Genomic DNA, 22,376 nt, shown 5'->3' with positions numbered 1-22,376 from the left:
CCGCCCCCCGCACCGCCCCGCCACGCACACCGCGCTCGGCGCCCCCCGCCGTCGCCCGAGGCTGCCGCGCGCCGCGCGGGTCACGCCCGCCCCGTCCCATCGCGCCCCGGCTCTGCGCCGCAGCTCTCGGGTCAGCGGCCTCCGGGTCCCGGCGGGGAGGTGCGGAGGGCAGGGCTAGCGGGAGGGTTGGCGACCGGCGCCAGAAACGCGGAGGCCCGGGGAAGGCAGCGCCGTCCTTGCGCCCTAGCCGAGCCGGGAGCGCTCTGGGCGCTGGGCGCGGCGGGCGCGGGGCGGCGGGCGCGGGGCGGCGGCGGCCCCGGGCGGCTCTCCCACTAGGGGTAGCTGTTGCCTGAACGCCGGAGCGCTCCCCTCTCGCCGCTTGCCTCGGCCGGCGCAGCCCCGGCCGCCGGGCGCACCCGTCCCGTGCGTCCCCGGACGTCGCTGTCTGCCCCGGGAACGTCGGGACTGGAGCGCCCGCGCTGAGCCACCTTCACCGACCCAGAGCGCTGCGGCTCGACTCACCACGGAGGCGCTGGGACGCGGGGAAGTGCGTACTCTCAACGGGGAATGTGTGTGGAGGCTTTTAGGGGTGCGGGGTAACTCCCCAACTCCATGGGGGCCCTGGTCGGCTCTGCCGCCGCGTCAGAGATCTGATGACTCGCTGCGCGCGGCGCGGGGTCGGCGACTTGGGGCGGCGGGGCGCAGAGTACCGTGACCTGGGGGGTCCCCGAAGCTGGTAGCCAGGTCGCCTCGCCTCGGGCCTCCTTGACCCCTGAGGCGAGGCCTGAACCGGGTCGAGAGCGATCTTGATGCCGGGGGAGTCCAGCCCGCCTGGGACGCTCTCGCGGTCGTGGGGACTCGTCTGGGGCGGCGGTGGCTGAGCCCGAGTCCGGCGCCGCCACCGCCGGCGTCCCGTGCGCTCGCTACCCGCCTGGGGACCGGCCGCCTAACTTCTTCCCGGGACGGACACAGCGCTCGCATCCCGGGCAGAGGTGGAAGCTCGCTGATCCGGATTCGGCGAGGGCACCGCTCTCGGCGGCGGCGGCGGCGAGGGAACAAGTCTCGGGGAGTCAACCTAGGGCACCGAGCCCCCACCCAGGACCCGGCGGGCCCCAGCGGGCGCGGAGAGAGATGCGCGTTTCAGGCAGAGGTCCTCTCCTCCGGTTTTCGCGACCCTGGCGGGACCCTCTGCCCTGCAAACTCCCACCTGGGACCGCGGCTCCGGCAGGTCAAGATCCCTAGTGGAAGGCAGGTCAGGGGCCTGAAGGTAGACCCTTTTCTCTTTCTCCCAGCCAGGCGATGCCCCTGCGGCCTGGGGCGGCGGCGTTGGGTGCTGCAGAGCCCGGGAACTTCCCACCCAGAGGAAAGGCCGCTTCATCCCGGACCCCGCTGTTCTCCGCGCCCCCGGCACTGCCCATCAGCACCGTGGGTAGGGGTCTTTAGGTGAGTTAGGGGGTTCTCCCTGATCCCAAAACCTGAATGGGGGGCGTCCCCCTTGCCTGCTCCCCCACCCCGCCGCAGAGCATCTCTGAGCTGGCAAATCGGTGGTTCCTTGACTTATCTTTTGCTGGGCCGGGGAGTCAGGGTCGTGGCTGGGGGGAGAAGAGAAGAGAAGCCTTCTACTTGGCTAGTCCCTGAAGGACGTTTTGGGGCCCTGAGTTTGCCCCCTCCTGCAGGGGTCATGGGAGTCCCAACTTTTGTTGGACAGACTCTCCAGCCCTGATTCCTTAATTTCTGGGAGGGGGCAGTCTCAGACCTGTGCCCTGTCCCCACCGCACGTACACAGGAGCCGGGTCGGAGCCATGGGGCTGTCCTCCCTACCCCCTTCCCACATTTAGTCTCGGAAGATCAAAAAGCCAACGCTGCCGCCCCAGGCACAGGGACGTCGCCTGGCTGGGAGGGCCTTTGGCGCTGCCTGGGGAGGTGGTAGTGGCAGTGGTGTGGGGAAGGAGTGGCCTGGAGCACAGGTGAGTCTGGTCCCTCCAGAGCCTCTGCGGGCAGCCCAGGGAGACCACCAACCCATAGGCCCTTGGGCCCCAGGGAGGCTCAGGTGAGCAGCGCTTGTCCTCCGGACTGTTGGCCGTTCTGGCGGATCTGCTTCTGTTCCTCGGGCCAGCCGGCTCCACCCCGCGTCTCTGGATTCCGGGACATCGGACATCTGGCTCCCACCACGCCTTGTGCAGGTGAGGACAGCCTGAGCTCCAAGTGGCCTCTGGGACGCAGGCCCCGTGCGGAGACTCTTGCTCCTCTGCCTCTGCCCGGTCCTCCCTCCCTCTCTTCCGTCTCCTAAACCCTTTTCCCTCCCAAGCAGCCCCTGCCCCCTTCCCCGCCTCCCCGGGCCGCTTTCTCCTAGCTGCCCACGTCTTGTCCTGACTTGCCCTCGCCCGAGGCCAAGTCTTACCTGGGACCCGGAAGAGCCGGGCCTCGGGCCCTGGGGGACCAGAGTCGGAGCCTGGGCTGTGCCCACGCCAGTGGGCTGGCCAGGCCGACTGCCTCCTTCCTGCCTGCCCTGCGGCAGCTCCAGCAGGGGGCGGGCCGGGGAAAGAAAGGGATGGACAAGTTGGCTTGGGTCTCCTGGGTATCCAGGAGCAACTTGGATGTGGGGAGGGGGTTGGACAGGTGGCTGGGACCCCCAGGCAGGGCAGGGAGGACGTCGCTGCTCCCCAGAAACCATGCTCCCCAGACTTTCCTCTCCGGCCCCTCCTCCACACTGCCCTGTGCGGGCAGTGGGAGAGGGGCCTCCCGGCCTGTGTCTACCCCCAGGTAACGAAGCTCCCAGCTGCCAGATAGATGGATGCTGAGACTCCCCGTGGGGTGTTCAGGGCCCCCCCTGCAGGAGGGCCCCCCTGGGGCTTCAGGGGGGGAGCAGGGGCAGCCCACACACCTGGCCAAGCGTGTTGAAGAGTGACAGGTGTGTCCTGGCCGTGAGCTTGTCCGGAGGCCTCAGCGCTCCGTCTCCCCAGCCCCCTCCCCGGGCCTCCTGGGGCCCTGGGGGAATCCCAGCTGCCTTCCTGCCTCTGAGCCTCCGTGCATACTGTTCCCTCTGCCTCCTCCCTCCCCTGGGACCCGCAGGCCTTCTCCTCGGCCTGCACCTCCCTCTGGGTCAGGCCTGCTCCACCCCCACCGTCTCCCTCCTCGTGGCCGAGGGCCGGGCACCTCTCACTACTGGTCTTGTGTCAGCTGCTGCCCAGACTCTGCCTCTCCCAGGCCGGCCCAGCCAGGATCCTCCGCAGTGACGAGCCTGCCCCCTGCGCCCCCGAGGAATCCAATAAATCTTTGTGAAACCAGCTACCCGAGTGCAGTGTGGACTTATTGGAAACATCTAATTTCCAAACATTTCATCCTGCCCTTCTGCACGCTGGCGGGCAGCCCTAAGCAAGGTAGGGCGTGTCCGCGGCCGGGCAGAGTGAGGTCTTCGAGGACCTGGGACCCGGGGGCACACAGTCCCTGGGAGATCCCCTTCGGGCAGAGCGTCTGGCGAACCCCCTCATCCCCCTGGCCGCTGACCTTCCTGGGAGTCCTCTCACGGGGACCCGAGAACCCCCATGGCGGGGCGGGGGGAGGGCTGTGCTCACCCTTTGCTTTTGCTTCAAAGACGCTTTTTTCTTTCTGACTCGACCTCTTCCGACTCGGCTCGGTTCGGCTCAACAGGGTGGATGCGCTGCTGGTGGGTGGCGGCTGCGGGCTCAGCGGCTTCCGGGCTTAGGGGTCTTAGAGGTGTCCTTGACCCAGCAGGTCTCTGTCCATCTTCACAGGACATGCTTCGGCTGGGCACCCTCCCGGGAGCTGCCGGCTGGGCTCTGGGGTGGTTGGCCGCCTGGGAGCCCAGCCAGGAGAGCTTGTTGGGGCCTTGGGGCCTGCATGGAGCTGGTGTTGGCAGCGTTCCTGAGCCGGGGGAGGTCTGGGGCTTCCGGCCAAAGAGAAGGGAAGGCCTGGAGGTGAAGCCCTGGCTACCTAGTGGGTAACCTGGGCGTGTCCCGCCCTCCCTCCGGCCTCATCATGTATTGCATGGGGACTGGGTGGCTGCTTTCCACGCCTTCCCTGTGCTACGCCTCCACGATCCCAGAAGATTCAAGGAGGGCTATAGGTCCTTACCTGGATGCTGCTCTGGGGCTGGGGTCTCAATACGCTCTGGGGCTGTCGAGAACCCCTGCTCGATGGAACTGCTCCTGGCCCGTCTTTCGCCTGCCCCTTCAGAGCCTCGTATGTGGGCCCAGTCCTACCTCTCAGACCCAGCCTGGCTCTGACTGGCTCCTGCCTTGAGCACAGACACAACTTAGCATTCTGCACGCCTCCTGGTGCCAGACCAGGCCCCTGCGGAGGGCGGGTGACTCCTTCCCCGAGGCCCATACGGGAGGCTGCCTGCGGGCGCGGCCTGCCTGGGGCTGGAGGGATGTTGGATGCTCGGTCATTCATATGAAAGGCAGACCCTGCTCTGAGGCCTCCAGCGGGCTGGAGAGCCAGCTTTGGGTCAGTCTGTCCTGTCCATCTCTTACTGTCTCTGGAAGAAGGTAGGGTACGATCAGCCAGCGGACTGGCACCCTAAATTGCTTTGCTTCTACGATTCTCTTTCCTTGACCGAGAGGTGCGCGTGATGCTGTGACCGCGTTGTATTTGCCCTGTTCTTTATGCCGGGCAGTGCCCACTCTACACGAGGGCACGTGTGGGTGTATCTGTTTATACCCAGCCTTGCTCTGAAGTGCACGTCAAGCCTCTTGCAGGAAGCCGTGGAATAGCAGGGGGCGCCACAGGGGAGAAGAAAAAGTGGAACCGTGAGGAAGGACCTATTCCTCACTGGGGACCCAGGGCCACCCCAGCAGCCTCCTCGTGGGCCACGGGCCCATTGCGCCTCCAACATCCTGGTAGTTAGACCTGATGCTGTGATTCCCAGTGTCCAGAAGATGAAATGACTGTCCAGCTGCCCGAGATGGGCAGCTGTGGGTGTGCCTGCACTGGACAACATCCCGGCATGACCGTCTCTGACCCAGTCAGCCTCCGTCTCTGAACCTGGGGTCACATCGGTGCAGATACCCAGGGTTGTGTATAGATTAAATGCCACTACGCTCATGGCTGCCAGCGTGTAGGAGCTCAGAGCAGAGAGGGACCCTCGCCTGGCGTTGCTGAGGCTGAGAGATGGCCAACAAAGCGGCGAGGGTCTCAGCTCTGCTGTCTGCTGAGGGTGCCCTCCTGAATTGCTTTGACCCCTTACCCCCACCCCCAAACCCTTGTCTAGCCTAGGCTCCCAGTGGGCTCACAGTACATCAGGCTCGGTGTCCACCCTTCAGGAGCCCCCGAGACTGGCCAGGCCCCTGGGAAAGGGCCCTGGTCCTCAGTGAGATCTTTTGGAGCTGGCAGGAGACAGGAAGGCGCAGGGAAAGGAGGGTCTATGCAGCTCTGGGTGTCCCAGCAGCCTCCGTGTGCCACTCTACTATGGTCGAGCTGTGTGATCCTGGGCAAGTCACTTGAATTCTCCGTGCCTCCATCTAGTCATCTGTAAAATGGGCAGATCATTCAACCCCACCATTTAAGGAGGTTGTTATTGTTGTTCAGTTGCTCAGTTGTGTCCAACTCTTTGCAACTCCATGGACTGCAGCACACCAGGATTTCCTGTTCTTCACTATCTCCCAGAGTTTGCTCAAACTCATGTCCATTGAGTCAGTGATGCCATCCAACCATCTCATCCTCTGTCGTCCCCTTCTCCTCCTGCCCTCAGTCTTTCCCAGCATCAGGGTCTTTTCCAATGAGTCAGTTCTTCACATCAGATGGCCAAAGTATTGGAGCTTCAGCTTCAGCACCAGATCTTCCAATGGATATTCAGTGTTTATTTCCTTTAGGATTGACTGGTTTGATCTCCTTGTTGTCCAAGGGACTCTCATGAGTCTTCTCCAACACCACAATTCAAAAGCATCAATTCTTTGGCACTCTGCCTTCTTTATGGTCCAACTCTCACATCTGTACATGACTACTGGAAAAACTATAGCTTTGACTATATGCAACTTTTATTACCCCATTTTATAGATGAGAAAACTGAGGCTCAGAGAAATGATTTGCCTAAAGACACAGAACTAGTGTCCGATTCCAGAACTCACCCTCACTAGTTAATGAGAGATGCTCAGTGGTTAGTGGGGTGACACTGGGGGCAGAATGGGGTGTGGGGAGGCTGGGAGAAGGGCTTGGGGGTAACCTGGCTTCTCAGAGGGATGGGAACTCCGGGGAAGGGGAGTCTGCCTCGTTCTTTGGGGACACACCGAGTTGGCGGTGTCTGCAGGTCTCAGGAGAAGATTCCCGCACTAGACTGGGATGGGGGGTGGCAGAGGGGTGGGCCTTGGCATTGTGGGCATAATAAAGCTTTACTTTTGGAATTTCACACTGTTGGGGAAAGATGGTTGCTGACAAGCCACGGTCTCGAAGCCAGCTAACCCTGCATCGAGAGAGCTGGGTGCTGGGATGCTGGCCCCTGGCCAGTGAAAACACTTCTCTAAGGACGGCGTCTCCAGGGCCCTCGGTGGTGGCAGGTGCGGGTGGCATAGCCGAGGCTGTCCCCGTAAGGACCGAGCCTTTCCATCCAACGGGTCACTTGACCTTTGGGATCTCTGGGATTTCACACACTTGATTCAAATCCTGGCTCCACTTCCTGTATGGCGCTGGGCACATTCCTGACCCTCTCTGAGCTCATCTGTGAACGAGGGTGTCAGTACCCTCTGCTTGGGGGTTGATGGAGAGCCCGGGAAGCGTGAATGAGGCGTGCCTGGCACACAGGGGCCGGACAAGCAGCGGCTGTGCAAATGTGGCTGCTTTTCCTTGGCTGGCGTCTGACGTATCTGATGGAGGGGGTTGGCGGCAGCTCAGCTCCGAGGGGGGTGAAGTCCACGGGCACCGTGGGGTCACAGGGCTCTGTGGGGTGGTGGTGGCGATGGCCATGCAGCTGGAGTGGACCGAGAGGGTCTTGCCTTGCTCCTGCTGATTGCCCACCCAGGAGGCCCACTCTGCCGCCTCCTTCTCCAGCTGCAGAAGCTAGTCTCCTCCTCTGGGGCTTGGCACAGCCGCCCTTTCTCCTTATACCCCCCAAATACAGAGAGCTCCGTTCCCCCGTGTCTCCCTCGATGACCAGGGACTCCCTGCAGGCACACGGACTGACTTAGCGGTCTGCCTGGCCAGCGCATGGTGGGGTGGAGCCCCAGAGAGCTTCTGGACTTGAGCCCACTCCCGGGGTGAACTCAAGTAAGTCCCTGGGCCTCTCTGAGCCCCGGTGACTTGAGGGGGGTCTGCTAGCGCATCTCAGAGCAGATGGCGCTCCTGGTGAGTTAGGCTCTGTCAGCCCCTCGCTGCCGCCCGGCGCCTGGTAACAAACAGGCACACAGCAGCGAGCAGGGTTCCTCACCTCCTGTGGGCGGCTTGGGGTGCCTTCCTGATCTTGGCAGGCTCCCTGGCGTGCCTGGGTGTCCACCAGTCTCAGCTGACCCAGGGATGCTCTGGTGTCAGAGTAGACTCGGCTGTCTGGGATGCTCTGCTCCACGGGCCCCTCCTGCTCTGGTGGGTGCGCCTGGCTGGGTCCCGCGGGGATGGCAGAGGCACAGAAAGGAAGCGGTCTTGACGCGTGGCTCGTTTTTAGCCCCTGCTTGTTCTGTGCCTGCTCCCGTCCCGTCAGCTCAGAGAGGGCACCCCGTCAGCTCAGAGAGGGCACCCCGTCAGGGGCGGGCGTGCCGAGCTCCTGGGGAAACTCGGGGCACCGGGAGTGTGACGGACTGTCTCCTACCAGGATGGAGCCTCAGACTGCAGCTGGTTGAACCCTCAGCCCAGCCCTCCTGGCACCTGGCCCAAGGTTTAGCCGGACCCAAGCGGGACCAGACCCAGCCTGACTCTGAAGTGTGATGTCGAGGGAAGATGCATTTCTGTAGGGTCTCAGATCCACCCCCTGCCCTTCCACTGCAGCAGTTGCATGAGGCTGGAGGGCTGGTCAGCAGCCTTCTCGGAGGACCCGTTTCCTGTGGTCTGAATGGCCCCAAGGGCTCACCGATGAACCTGGCGAGTCCCTGGGGTATCCCTGTTTCTTGCTTGGACACTGACCTTGTTGCATGACCTGGGGTCCATTCCCGCTCTCATGGGCCTCCTGTTCTCATCTCTTCGGTGAGGATGAGCTCCGTGTTTTGTAAAGGAACTTCCATCTAGGGCTGGGGGCAGGGGGTCTCAGGGAGAGAGACAGTAGGGGTGAGGGAGTGCCATTGAGAGACAGGGACCGAGAGAGAGACAGGGAGCCTGGGGGGCAGGCCTCGCCTCTGCCTCTGATATTTGTCTCTGTGACTCTGACAACCCAGGGAAGCAGGGCAAAGTATGGCCCCTGCTTCAGAGGGCCCCCCAACCCCGTCCCCACACTCCCGTCTGCCCAAGGACCTGCCCAGCAGGCCAGCTGATAGGCAAATGGTGGGGTTGTCAGTGTCACGGAAGGGGTCATTAATACACATCCTTGTACCCATCACCCCCACCAAGGGGTATGCAGAAGCTTCTCAAAAGAGGCAAGGCAGAAGGGAGGTTGGAGGTGAGGCTGGGGTCCTTCAGAATTAGGGGCCATACCTTGCCTCCCTTCCCTGCCTGGGGGTGCTTCCTGGTAGGGCAGGGGGCTTTATCCAGGACAGGAGCCTGTTACTGCGAAGCAGTTCAACACGCCGAGGGTACAGTTGTCCAGGAGGACTGTGCAAAGTCTGTTCTATTTCCGAGGAGCAGAGTACCCACTGCCTTGGCTGCTCCATCTGTACACAGGACAGGGATGCGCGGATGCTGGGGAACTTTCATCAAGTCCCTACTGTGCGCCAGGCCCGAAGCCAAGTGTGTTTTCACGTGTTAGTCCTGGGGTGGGAACCTCTGTGCTCAGCCGTGGTGAGGAGGTGGCAGGGAGGGGGGAGTCCCGCCAATGCTGTGCAGGGTGGCGTGTCCATTCATTCGTTCATTCATTCATTCATTCAGCACCTGCAGCGCTCAGCTGTTCTGAGGACCACCCCAGCCCTGCCTTGGAGGGCCTCCGGTCTGTGGGTGGGAGCTGGAATTCCAGGTCGGTTTGGAGGTTGGCCCAGGGCTGGCTGGAAGTCTCAACAAGCCTGGGTAAACCTGGTCCTTACCCTGTGGCCAGCAGGCCAAGACGCAGAGGCTGACAGAGGAAGAGAGCCCAACCCAGAGGGACCTGGCTTCCTCCAGCCCTCCCGGGACCCGCAGTGAAACGGCTCTGCTGGAGTTTCAGGGTGACTTGCTTGGGGATATAAGGGCTATGGTGGGGCTGGCTGTGGGCTGGACGGGGACAGGCAGAATCATCATGTGACTCACCTGTGGGGAGACTCCCCTGGTGGGGGTGGGGGGTCCTTGAACATCCTCTCCCTGAAGTCCCTTGGTGTCCCTGGCCAAGGCTGCTTCCTGTCCTGAAGGCTTAGAACTGAGGCTGAGATCTCCCGGGTGTGTGGGCCCCAGGGCTAGGCCGTGGACAGCCTGGTCTTGCCAGGACCCTTCCGGGCTTCAGTCTGGGTGGCCCACGAGTCCACGACTTGGGATGTGCATTCTTGGAGCTCAAGGAACTTCTCCCCAAGACCCCAGGCCTACCACCAGAGTGGGTGCTCGGCATACAAGGCCTCCACCAGACAGAAGGAGCCCCCGGGGAGGGCCTGGGAGCCCTGGGGAGGGGATGGGTCAGCTGCAGGAAGGTGTGGTCAGAGCTGCCTGCGGAGACAAGGGTGGGGAAGGCGAGGCCAGATCCTCGTTCTGGAGCAGATGTTGAAAGCGGAGGCATGGCAAGCCTTGGGCGGGTGTGGTCAGTGTGCTGGGGCAGAGGGCCACGCCCTCCCCCCTCCCCTTCTGCAGTCTCCCCTTCTATCGCCTCCACTCCTGCGCCCTCTTCCTCTCCCCACCTCGCTCAGCCAGCAACCCCCTGTGCCCATGACCCTGGGGGCTGGCTCCGTGGGTCAGCGGATGCTCACAGCCCTTTAGAGCGAGCACTTCTGTGACCTCCACAGGCCCCACTGGCAGACGATGATAAGATCCACCCTCCCCAGATGAGGCTCCCGCCCCGAGCCGGGCAGGTGGGCTCAGGAGCCACCCTGCTCTCGGGACCAGAAGGGCTGCAGCCCCAGCTGGGGGGTAGCAGCTGAGCGTCTCCAGAAGTCAGGGTGCAGGTGTGGGCGTGTCCAGGGCAGCCCCGCTGCCCACTGTCCCAGGATGGATAGGTCACCTCCCCAGACCCCTTGCAGGGCACCCCCCGACCCTGGCTGGGGTCAGGCCCTCCTGATGGACTGCCCTCCCCGGCTGGTGGTGGCCCCAGAGGGATTCTCGGGGTACCTCTGTCCTCAAGAAGGGCTCTCTGGAGAGGAAAAAAGAACACATTTCAACACCTCCAGATTCTGAAAATGGATTTCTCCCAGGGAAACAGACTCAGAGCACGCTCCCTTCCCGGAGACAGAAAGAGCCAGGAAAACAGCGGGGGTGCTGGGGGAGGGGAGGAAGGCCCCAGCCAGGCCAGGATCGTGGGAGCAGGACGAGGAGCTGGAGGGAGCTGGCTGCAGACCCTGCTGGCCGGCAATCACGGGCAGTGCCACCCGGGAAGGCGACTTGCCCTCTCTGGCCTCAGTTTGTCTTCCTAGTCAGTGGGTCCCTCTCTGCTTCACGAGTGATGCTTGGAGGCTAGGATGCGGGTAAAGCAGGACGAAAAGCCTTCCTGAGTCCAGGAAGATAGCGTCAGAACATTTCTGAAGGTCATCCTATTGGACCCAGGATGGTTCAAGGGTGCCGAGGGCTCCAGGCATGACTGCTGTGTGGCCTCGGGGAAGTGGTCAGCTCTCTCTGGGCTCCAGCTTCCTCTTCTGGTAAATGGGAGCAAGATCTCTACCTCGCTGGTTCCTGGGAGGGTCAGCTGGGACATGGATGTACTGCTAGGCACAGCTAGAGCTGCCAGGGTGCTGAGTGGCTGGGAGCATCTCTGGGGGCACTGCCAAGCTTCAGCTTATCTGCCCTTCCCTCTCTTGTCCCTTCCGGGGCAAGTCCCCTCCCCCCTCCCCTTCCCTTGCTTTGGCTGGCACAGCTGCAGGGCTGCCTCCTCCAGGAAGTCTTCCCAGATGCTTGAAGGGTATCCTGACTTTGGCAGGTCTGTGCCACGCTGTCTCTCTCCGGGCACCGTGTGTAGCTGCCTTCTGTTAGGCTTTGACACCTCCGATCTCACTCCTCCTCTCCATCCTCCAGAGCCGGGTTTGAAAATCCTCTCTCTGCCCAGGATGCTGTCCCACTTGCAAACGTCCACAGCTTCCGAGTAACATCCAAACCACTCAGCCTGGCCTTGGAGGCCTCCAGGTGGGATCTCTCTTTCCCTCTTCCGGTCCAGCGCCTGCCCCTGTCTGACACTGACCCAGTGATCCCACCACTCAAGTGTCATAGCCACAACTCCACGAATGCCAGGCCCGTGAGCAGTGATGGAGACCACCAGCCTTTGCACGAGGCGCCAGCCAAGGCTTGGGGAGATGGGACGCCTCTCCATCTGACTCCGCATCTGAGCGTGGATCCCTGTCTCCAGCTTCGAGTTTTTGCTCTTTACAACAAAGCCCAGTTTCTGCACAGGTGCTCCATTCGCTATCTGCTACCACCTCTCCTGAAACTCCTTCCAGATGGTCTTCCAGTTGTCCCTCAAGCCTTGGTCCAGACATTGACCCCTCAGATTCTTCCTCATATCACCTCTCTCCTCTCCTGCAGTCTGCACGGCCTTTTACTCGTGACCTTTGGTTCACTGTGACCCTGGAGGGAGGGGAGAGGGTGTTCTAGGTAGAGATTGTTAGTTGTTCCCCAATACCCACTCTCCACTCTTCCAAAAGTAAAAGAAACCTCAAATTTGAACTGGGTACATGGATACTCTTTCAAGTTCTCAGCCTCCCTGGTAGCTATATGTATCTATTTAACCAATGACACATAAGAAATCAAGATCTGTTAAACCTCTGGGACTTTCCCCCACTAGGAAGAGAGGTGGCTTCCCCTTCTTCTTTCTGCTCCCACTGCTGGATGACAGATGTGATGGCAGGAGCCAGAGCAGCCATCTTGACTGGACATGATGGAAGCTGGGTGTTGAGGCTCACAGAGCAACAGGGCGGAAAGCGCCTGGGTAACCACAACAGGACTCTAGAATGCTGAAGCTCAGACTGCTACATGAGAGGGGGGAGAAAGAAAAACAACCTTCTATCTTGTTTGGCTTCTGTGCATGCTAAGTCGCTTCAGTTGTGTCCGACTCTTTGCAGCCCTGTAGACTGTAGCCCGCCAAGCTCCTCTGTCAATGGGATTCTCCAGGCAGGAATACTGGAGTGGGTTGCCAAGGCCTCCTCCAGAGGATCTTCCCGACACAGAGATTGAACCCATGTCTCATGTCTCCTGCATTGGTAGGTGGGTTCTTAACTAGTGCCACCTAGGAACCCCTCTATCTGGTTTAATCCAGTGTGGTTTTTTTGGCATTTATTACAGCAAATATGTATTTATTACAGCCAAAATGTTTCCTAACAATAGAGACACAGATAGGAAAGTTCATCAACTGTTTGCAAGATGACTAAGTGATTACCAGCTGCAGGCCAGGGGGCCTCAGCTTGGAGGCTGCTTTTCGGAGCATGTGGCGCTCTGCGGTCCTAGAGGGATGTGTCCACGGCTTTGCGTGCTGGCCGTGACCCGTTGTAATTGCGGCTCCCTGGACAAGTCTGCATAACAGCCCAGCGGCTCAGATGCCTCTTCTGTGACTGGAGGCTGAGATGAGGTGACGCACAGAAAGGACCCAGTTTCAAAGGTGCTCATTTGTGTTGGCTCCTCTCCTGGGCTGAGCCAACTCGCTTTAGTGAGAGCTGAGGGGTCACCCCTCCTCTCGCCTGCCCTGCCTCCTGCCCTCCCCGTTTCCTCTTCAAAGTGACCACCCTCCTCTCCCCTGCACTCCACCCGGCCCTCTCCGGCCCCCCGCCCCCCCAGCATTTTCCTGGGAGGGCTGGTGGATTTAATGAGCCCACATGAAACATTCAGCTTGTAACAATGAATATTTTCCACCAGGACTTCTCTTGCACTTAAATTAATGATCTCGAAATCTCTGGAAAGGGCTGCAGAGGAGAAAGGGGAGAATCTTTTCCAGAAGCTGCTTTTAATATTGTGGAGTTACAGGCCCCCAAGGCTGCCTCCACAGGGAGCTGTCCTGACTTGACCCTTAGGAAGAGGAGGCTCTTTGGAGGCTTCTGCCCACCCCTCACTGGCGGTATGGTGCCCTTCGGGCCACACCTGCTCCCTGGGCAACCTCCAGGTATGACCAAAGGGTCTTTGAAACGCTGACCAGCAAAGTCAGAAAGAGGCTTCCCTCAGCCCTGTCTCCATCTCTGGGACTTTGGACTCCAGGACCCACCAGCCTGGAAGGGACTGGAGGAGGCACCAAGTGGGGCGCTTAATGCTGGAGGTGCTGAGGGTCGGGGGGGTGCTGCCAAGGGGGGTCTGGCCCCACATCCACCTGGGCAGCCCTGTTTGCTTGTGGTCTGGGAACAGGGTTTCCCTTTCAGCTGCAAGAAGATACAGAGGATTTGAAAACAACGGAGAGGAGATGGTGCAGGTCCAAGCCACCACCCCCCTTTTAAACCAGTTTAATTGTGGTAAAAGACACATAAAATGCACCACCCTGACTACTTTCAAGTGTGCAGCCCTGCAGCCGTGAGTACACTCGCAGGGTTAGGCCACCATCCATCCCCACGACACATCCATCTCGTAAAACTGAGACTGTCTCCGTGAGACACGCGCCCCCTCCCCCAGCCCCTGGCAACCACCCCTGTCCTTTCTGTCTCTATGAACCTCGCGGAGTAGAAGCAGAGAGTCTTTGTCCTTTGGTGACTGCTTTATTTCACTCAGCGTAATGTCCTCGAGATTCATCCAGCATAATGGCCTCGTGGCCTGTGTCAGAGGCTCCTTCCTTCTTCAGACCAAATCTAACATAATCACGCCGCATTCTAGCAAACACCACTTGCTATTTGGCCATTGGCAGGTGCTGGGCAGCTTCCACCTTTTGGCTGCTGTGGATGCTGCTGCTAGGAACACGGATGCATTGAAACATCTCCTTCGTATTTCAGTTTCTTCGGGTGCAATTGCTGTGTCAAATGGCAGTTTGGGGATTATTTTTTGAGGAAGTTCCATCCTGTTCTCCACCTTGGCTGCCCCACTTGGCATTCACACCAGTGGTACACGGGGGCTCCTGTGTCTTCACGTCCTCCCACACTTGTTCTTTTCCTTCTCTTTGCTGTTTGGTGGCACTAGGCGCAAAGAACCCGCCTGACAACGCAGGTGGACAGAAGAGACGCGGGTTCCAGCCCTGGGTCGAGAAGATCCCCTGGAGGAGGGCACGGCAACCCACTCCAGTATTCTTGCCTGGAGAACCCCACGGACGAGGAGCCCAGCGGGCGGCAGTCTGTAGAGTGGCAAGGAGTCAGACACAATGAAGCGACTGAACACGCATGCATGGTATTTTATTTCTGAGTAGCCATCTTCACGGTGTCAGAGCCTCCCTTCTTACAGGGGTAAAGGGAGATGCAGGCTGCGGGCTGGTTCCAAGGCTGCTTGTGGGTCCGGGGTGGGGACCTTCGGGGAGTGCAGCCTTCAGGCTCCTCTGTCCAGCTAGGGGTCGTCCTGGGGGAGGCCCTCGGCTCCCGAGCTCCTGCAGCGGCAGGAGGTGGGTCCCCACGTGCCCCTCCCCCGCCGGCACCCACGTCTGGATGCTTTCCTGAGAGCCCTGCTTTGGAAGGTGCAGGTGCGCTGGCTGAGGAGGGGTCCCCTGAGCAGGGGATGCGCATTCAGCCACCTGCTCTTGAGGGGCTCCTGGCTGGGTCAGGGGCCATGTGGGTGCCAGGGGGTGACTGAGCCCTGGGAGGTGGACCAGGAGGGAGCAGGGCCACCTGTTGAGTCTTCATTCTAAAATTCCTGCCCTTTCTGTGGCCTCAGATCAGGGTCAGCAGTTAAGTGTCCCATGCCATTTTGAACCTGAATGGGCATATACGGGTGTGCTAAGTGGTCGTGTGTGTGTTACATGGTGTCAGTGATGTCTGACTCTGTGACCCCATGGACTGTAGCCCACCAGGCTCCTCTGTCTATGGCAAGGACAGTGGAGTGGGTTGCCATGCCCTCCTCCAGGGGATCTTCCCACCCCAGGATCCACCCTGTGTCTCTTACATCTCCTGCAATGGTAGGAAGGCTCTTTATTACTAGCATTACTTGGGAAGCCCATGAAGCCAGAACTTGAGTCTTTAGTAGGGGAACGCAAGGCCAGAGGATGGTCACTGCCAAGCCACCTGCTGGTGGGACCCTCTAGGGACTGTCCTTTGATTCCTGAGGCTCAGGCCCCTTAGAAACCCCAAGCTATCCCATCGAAGAGCTAGAGGCCATGGATCCCACTAACTTCCAACACATTCACCTGTTCAAGGTAGAGCGTCCTGAGGATCGAGAAGGCTGCAGCGAGGATGGGACCCTGGGGTGAGTGCTGTGTGGGAGCTGGTGGCCAGCATCTGGCCAAGGACGGTTGTATCAGGCAGAAGAAACAGTGTGGTTGAAGGCCGAAGGGGCTGGGCGCTCAGGGCAGTAGGGGAGGGGAGCAACTGTCTCCAGGGTGGAAAATGGCCAGGCAGGCCTGGGGGTCCGGGGGAGGGCTTGGGGTTGTACGAGCCTCCTGTCACTGCTGTAGCAGCGAATCACTACAAACGGAGTGGGGCTGTTGTTAACTGTTGTTGCTCAGCTGCTAAGTCGCGTCTGACTCTTTGCAACCCTATGGACTACAGCATTCCAGGCTTCCCTGTCCTTCACTGTCTCTAGGAGTTTGCGCAAACTCATGTCCATTGAGTCGATGATGCCATCCAACCATCTCACCCTCTGTCGTCCCCTTCTCCTCTTGCCTTCAATCTTTCCCAGCGTCGGGGTCTTTTCCAGTGAGTCAGCTCTTTGCATCAGGTGGCCAAAGTATTGGAGGTTCAGCTTCAGCATCAGTCCTTCCAATGAATATTCAGGGTTGATTTCTTTTAGGATGGACTGGTTTGGTCTACTTGGTGTTCAAGGGACTCTCAAGAGTCTTCTCCAGCACCATAGTTCGAAACCATCAATTCTTTGGTGCCTAGCCTTCTTTATGTCTGAATCTCATATATCACCTCACAGGACTGGAGAAGCTCAAAAGGGGCCGGCGGGGAAGGTTCCTGCTGGAGGCTGCAGAACGAGTGGGGTCCATCTCCTTGCTCTTTCCAGCTTCTAGAGGCCGCCTTTCAACCTGCCCTCACTCCGGCTCCAAGTCTCCTGTCCCCGCTTCTTCACTCAGACGACCTCAGCTATTTAAAAATGGACTATTTAACGAGGGACTTCCCTGGTGGTCCAGTGGTTAATCAGCCTTGCAATGCAGGGGACATGTGTTTGATTCCTAATTGAGGAACCAAGATTCCACATGCCTCTGGGCAAATAAGCCCTTGAGCCACAGCTACTGAAGCCATGAGAGAGTCCATGTGCCACAAAGAAAGATCACTCATGACGCAACTAAGACCCGACACAGCCAAGTAAATGAATAAATATTTAAAATAAAATAAAATAGGCCTATTGGGCTTCCCTGATAGCTCAGCGGATTAAGAATCTGCTTGGAATGCAGGAGACCCCAGTTTGATCCCTGGGTTGGGAAAATCCCCTGGAGGAGGAAATGGCCACCCACTCCAGGATTCCTGCTTGAAAAATCCCATGGACAGTGGAGATTGGTGGGCTACAGTCCAAAGAGTTGCAAAGGCTCAGACACAACTGAGCAAGTAAGCACGCACTGTGTAGTTTGTGGAACTCCGTTCAATGTCACATCGCAGACTGGGTGGGAGGGGACTTGGAGGAGAATGGACACGTATACATGTGTGGCTGAGTCCCTTTGCCATCCACCTGAAACTATCCCAATATTGTTAATTGGCTATACTCCAATATAAGGTAAACAGTTTTTTAAAAGGTAAAAGACCTTGGTGATGACTTGGTGATGACTCGGCCCACCCAGACAGTCCAGGATCACCCCCCATTCCCATCTCAAGATCCCTAACTCATTCACTTCTGTGAAGCCCCCTCTGCCAGAGAGAACTTGTTCTCAGACTCCCAGCATTCGGATAAGGCCATCTTTTGGGGCGTTGATTCTGCTGACTCCTGGCTTGAGCCTTTTCTGGATGGTGACGGGGAGCCACTGAAAGTGTCAAACAGAAGCAAGTGGCGATCAGATGTGGCCTTGAGAAACATCCCTTCAGGAGGCTGCTACAGCTGTGGGGCCCACGGGACCAGGGCATGCTGGGCCAAATACCCTCCATGGAGGTGGGGGGATCACAGGCACCTTCACAGCTGACAGCCCAGCCCCCAGCAGCACCCATTCTCCTCCCGGAACACTAACACTGCTCCTTCAAGGCCCAGCCCAGGGCGGCCCTCCCCCCTGCACCGTGGTGTGGTTTAAAGCAGTGGCCTGTAAACTCTGAGATCTAATGCCCAGGGATCTGAGGTGGACCTGATGCAATAATAATAGAAATAAGAAGTGAAGTGAAGAAGTGAAAGTCACTCAGTCCCTTCTGACTCTTTGCGACCCCATGGACTATAGAGTCTCTAGGATAGAATACTAGAGTGGGTAGCCCTTCCCTTCTCCAGGGGATCTTCTGAACCCAGGGATGGAACCCGAGTCTCCCACCTTGTAGGTGGATTCTTTACCAGGTGAGCCATAAGGGAAGCCCAAGAACACTGGAGTGGGTAGCCTTTCCCTTCTCCACGGGATCTTCCCAACCCAGAGATCAAACCCAGGTCTCCAGCATTGCAGGCAGATTCTTTACCAGCTAAACCACCAGCAAAGCCCAAGACTACTGGAGTGGGTAGCCTATCCCTTCTCCAGCAGATCTTCCTGACTCAGGAATCGAACCTGGGTCTCCTGCATTGCAGGTGAATTCTTTACCACCTGAGCTATCAGCGAAGTGCACAATACACATGATGAGCTTGAATCACCCCGAAACCAACCCCCGGCCCCAGTCCGTGGAGTGGGTTCAGGAACAGCCAGCACATGGGGTGAGCTCTGGGGCCCACTCAGGAGCCTGGCTTGAATTCACCAGTGGCATCCTATCGACAGGAATGCTTAGGGTCCAGAGTAGGAAGTAGGCAGGCCAGGACTGGGTGGGGCGGTGGATCCCCCTGAGGAGGGCTGGGGCCCAGCTCACTAGCTGAGAGGAAGGCTGCTGCTTATTCCCAGCTTGGAGTTTGCCCTGAGCTGAACCAGCCTGTGGCCCCAGAGGCCCTGGCTGCTGAGGTCAGACAGACGGTGAAATCTCCCAGGGGCCCTAGTCACTGTGGGGGTTGGGGGGTGGGTAACGGCTCCTTCCTCGGGGCACATAGCAGCAGTGCCTTTGCCCGAGCCCCACTCTGTGACCCTCCCCACTTCCTCTTCCATCTCCCCACCTCGGTGTTGGCACTTGCTGCCCTCAGCCGCCCAGTCCTGACTCCTACCACTAAGGGTGGGGAGCCCAGTGCCACCCTGGTCTTCTTTTCCTGGCTCTTCCATGCCCTCTGAACATGACTGCCCCTCTGCTCACTGGGTGTTCGGATGCACAGGTCACGGTCCCTGGGGGCCCCTCTTTTATTTATTCAGCGACTCCCATTGAGACCACTTTTTTTTTTCCAGATGGGGGCTGGGTGCTGGGACACACAGCTATCACAGTCTTTGCCCCTTGGTGGGGGTGTCTCCTGTCTCTGGAGACACAGTTGGTTTCTCAGAATGAATAACTGCTTCAATAGGCCATCACAGGTGCAAAGCCTTCCTTTGAGAAATCCTGAACCACCTGGCTAGAGATGCTGAGGCTCTATGAGGGGATGTCATGTGACTCAGCATTCCTGAGTCGGTGGTCCAGCTGACCAGTGGCCCAGACCATCCTCCGGCCCTCCAAGCACCTGCATCATTGCCTCCTGGCTGAGCACTTCAGGGGCAGAGCGATTTGGGAAGTGAATCCAGTCTCACTGTTCTCTAGCCCGAAGCCTGCCCTGGCCAGTCAGTCCTACGTTCTACGGCTCTGTTGAGCCCTTCAGCGGCATCTAGTATTTGCAGCTGGCCTGGTCAGGGTCCCCAACCTTCCATTTTCATCCTCAATGCCCTAGGGCCCTGCACCCCCACCTAATCCGGATTAGGGGCTCAGGGATAAGGAGTAATGAGCAGAGGGATTCTGTCTCACCTGCCCAGCCTGTCCTGGTCACCATCCCAGGTCCTGTCTCACAGACAGGGATGTCTGGTGGGTCTTCCCATTTTCTTCTGAGCAAGCTTTGGTTGAATACCTGCTGTGGGACCCTCAGGCCTCATTCTTGCTGGACTGGGAAGAACTATGACAGCCCTTGGGTGCGGTAGGGGTCACTGGAGCATCAGACCTGGATTCGAAAGACTGGAAGCTCAGCAGAAAGCAAAGCACTCCAGATGGAGACACAGCCACTTCATCGGGGTGCCCAAGGGAGGGAAGGCAAGATCCAGCTGGGGGATTGTGAAGGGCTTCCTGGAGGACTTCCTGGAGGAGTAGGTGAGCACAGCACACCTCTCCATTCTGAGGCTGGTGCTGGGCTGGGTGCCTGAGTGCATCGCATTATTTATTTCTTGGCGTCCTGTGGGGAGGTGGGCATGGCCAGTTTACAGAGGGGGACACTGCTTGACGATTTCAAGGTCACAGCCTCAGATCGCTGCATTTGCCTGTCTTATCTGACGCCACCTGTGTCAGTCACCCATCACCGTGTAACAAAGTATCCCAAAACTTAGTGCCTAAAACTTATGCCCTCACTCTGGGCATCACTTAGCTGGGTCCCCTGCACGGGGTCCCTCCCAAGCGATAATCTAGGTGTCGCCTGGGCTGTGTTGATCTTGAGGCCCAGCTGGGGAGGATCAGCTTCCAAGCTTCCTTGGTGGCGGCTGGCAGGAGCCCTCGAGAGCTTATGGCTGGAGGCTACATGGTCTCGGCCACATGGGTCCCTCCAACACAGCAGCTTGCTTTATCCCAGGGCCCGAGCGGCAGAGTCCCCCAAGGTGGAAGGCCAGCCCTTCATCGCCCAGTTGTGGGAATGACATTTCATCAGTTCTGAGAATGAGTCACAGGGGCCCAGCCTGCCCTGCAGGGGAGGGGCTCACACAGGAGGTGCACCCCTGGATGGGGGCCGTCCTTGGACGCTGCTCCCTGCCTCATGGGACCAGGGAAGTCATTGTCCCGGCTTCTCCCCTTTGAAGCTGGGCAGTGCTGGGTCATGGCTTGGAGTGGTGACAAGAAGGGAGCATGAAAACATCCTGGGTGACAGCTATGGAGAGGTGTTGGAGCTTCACAGCTGGCACCTCCCAGCACTCCCATTTCCTCTCCTCCTTGCCCCGCTCCCCCCACCCCTTTGGCCTTCCCCCGCTGCCTACAAGCCAGCCTGGGGATGGGCATGGTTTGGCGGCCAGGAAGCCCTTCATGGTACCCTCTCCACCAGCACACTCCCTCCCCCTAACACCTCTTTTCAGGAAAATGAGGAAGGGTTATGAGGAACTGACCATTTGTCTTTCAAATGTTTTGCAATTTTCCTGGAAATGTGAATGCTCCCCAGAGGGGGGCCCAGGCTGCTGGTCTGACCTCCTCCTGCTGCGGGCTCCAGTGACCTGGGCAGGGGAGCCAACGAGTCCCACCACAAGCCTTTTCAGGAACTGCCCGGGCGCTGGCCGGCCGAGCCCCCGGAACTGCACAGGCCGCAGTGGGGGGTGGGCAGCCAAGATTCCCTAGCTAGTGTGGGGTGGGGTTGGGGGCATAGGTTAGAAAGTGCTCCAGAGCAGGGTATTCCCTGCCCAGCTCCCAGTCCCCAGGGTGACCCCCTGCAGGCTTCCCAGGCCAGCTGGGCCTTCCCGGGGTTCCGGCACCCCCGGGGTCTCCCCTTCCTGTCCTGGCTACTCTGTACTCCAGTCACTGAAGGGACAGCTGCACTGGGGCCCGCCGGGAAACCGAAGCCTGGGAGGCAGGCCCAACACAGGTGACCTCGGCCTCTCTGGGCCTCCGCTTCCGGGTTTCTAAACAGGAGGGGGACGCCGGCCCTGGACGGCACCCCCACCCTCAGAGGAAAGAAGAAGCGGGTCTGGAGCCCCTCCTCCAGCCACGTGTGCTCGGGGAGGGGCGGGGCTGGAAGGCCTGGAGGCGGGGCCTCGGCGTCCCCAGGTAGGGTTGGGCGCCCTACCCCTGCGGCTGTCCTCAGGCTGGGCTGGGGCGACCGCGCTGTTCCCGCCCCTGTACCTCTGGCCTCCTCGTCTTCTGCTGTCTGCACTCTCCATGGTCTTCCGGCTTCCGGAGCATCACTTCCTGCCTAGACTCTCAGGCCGCATGTCAGTCTTGAGTTTGATTGGGAGCCCCTTTCCCAATCAACTTGCTTGCATCTTTTCCCCTTCAGGTTAGGGGATGGGGCCCTTTGCAAGTTCCTGCCCTCCTCCCCGCCCCCCTCCTCCCACCCCAGAGCCCTGTCTAACTCTAGAAAGAAAAGAAAGTGAAGTCCTCAGTTCAGTTCAGTTCAGTTGCTCAGTCGTGTCCGACTTTTTGCGACCCCATGAATCGCAGCACGCCAGGCCTCCCTGTCCATCACCAACTCCCAGAGTTCACCCAAACTCATGTGCATCGAGTCGATGTCATCCAGCTATCTCATCCTCTGTCGTCCTCTTCTCCTGCTGCCCCCAATCCCTCCCAGCATCAGAGTCTTTTCCAATGAGTCAACTCTTCACATGAGGTGGCCAAAGTATTGGAGTTTCAGCTTCAGCATCAGTCCTTCCAATGAACACCCAGGACTGATCTCCTTTAGGATGGACTGGTTGGATCTCCTTGCAGTCCAAGGGACTCTCAAGAGTCTTCTCCAGCACCATGGTTTAAAAGCATCAATTCTTCGGCGCTCAGCTTTCTTCACAGTCCAACTCTCACATCCATACATGACCACTGGAAAAACCATAGCTTTGACTAGACGGACCTTTGTTGGCAAAGTAATATCTCATGTCCAACTCTTTGGGACCCCATGGGCTGTAGCCCACCAGGTTCCTCCGTCCATGGGATTTTCCAGGCAAGAGTACTGGAGTGAGTTGCCATTTCCTTCTCCAGGGGATCTTCCTGAGCCAGGGATTGAACCTGGGTCTCCTGCGTTGCAGGCAGACGCTTTACCATCTGAGCCTCCAGGGAAGCTAACCCTAACCCTAACCTGCCACCTTTCTCCCTGTGGCCTTCCCCATCTGGTGCAGTCTCTGGCCCAGTCACCACTGGGCACTGCCCTCTCCCTGGGGGGGGTGTCCCCCACCCACCGCGTCCCCTGAGCTGCTTCATCAGGCTGTCCCCCAGGCACGTCACACTCAACATGGCCAAACA

General features: G+C 59.2%; 2 long non-coding RNA genes and 1 other non-coding gene across 3 annotated transcripts; 2 read left to right on the top strand and 1 right to left on the bottom strand.

Moving 5' to 3' along the window:
- The first annotated feature begins 404 nt into the window (after window positions 1-404).
- Window positions 405-482, top strand: MIR1247 (microRNA mir-1247). The gene has a single exon (NR_107770.1). It is a non-coding gene; the product is annotated as a microRNA mir-1247 (primary transcript).
- DIO3OS (DIO3 opposite strand upstream RNA) lies at window positions 454-3,274 on the top strand. Its single transcript, NR_159950.1, has 5 exons — window positions 454-547; window positions 1,293-1,443; window positions 1,987-2,183; window positions 2,764-2,911; window positions 3,073-3,274. It is a non-coding gene; the product is annotated as a DIO3 opposite strand upstream RNA (long non-coding RNA).
- A 7,099-nt stretch (window positions 3,275-10,373) lies between these two features.
- Window positions 10,374-12,093, bottom strand: LOC132343393 (uncharacterized). Its single transcript, XR_009492228.1, has 2 exons — window positions 11,956-12,093; window positions 10,374-11,760 (listed from the first exon to the last, which is right to left on the bottom strand). It is a non-coding gene; the product is annotated as an uncharacterized lncRNA (long non-coding RNA).
- Window positions 12,094-22,376: the final 10,283 nt, after the last annotated feature.

This window comes from Bos taurus, chromosome 21 (assembly GCF_002263795.3).
Source record: "Bos taurus isolate L1 Dominette 01449 registration number 42190680 breed Hereford chromosome 21, ARS-UCD2.0, whole genome shotgun sequence".
Taxonomy (NCBI): Eukaryota; Metazoa; Chordata; class Mammalia; order Artiodactyla; family Bovidae; genus Bos; species Bos taurus.
Note: the sequence above shows the minus strand (reverse complement) of the source record. Positions and strands in the feature narration are given on the sequence as shown.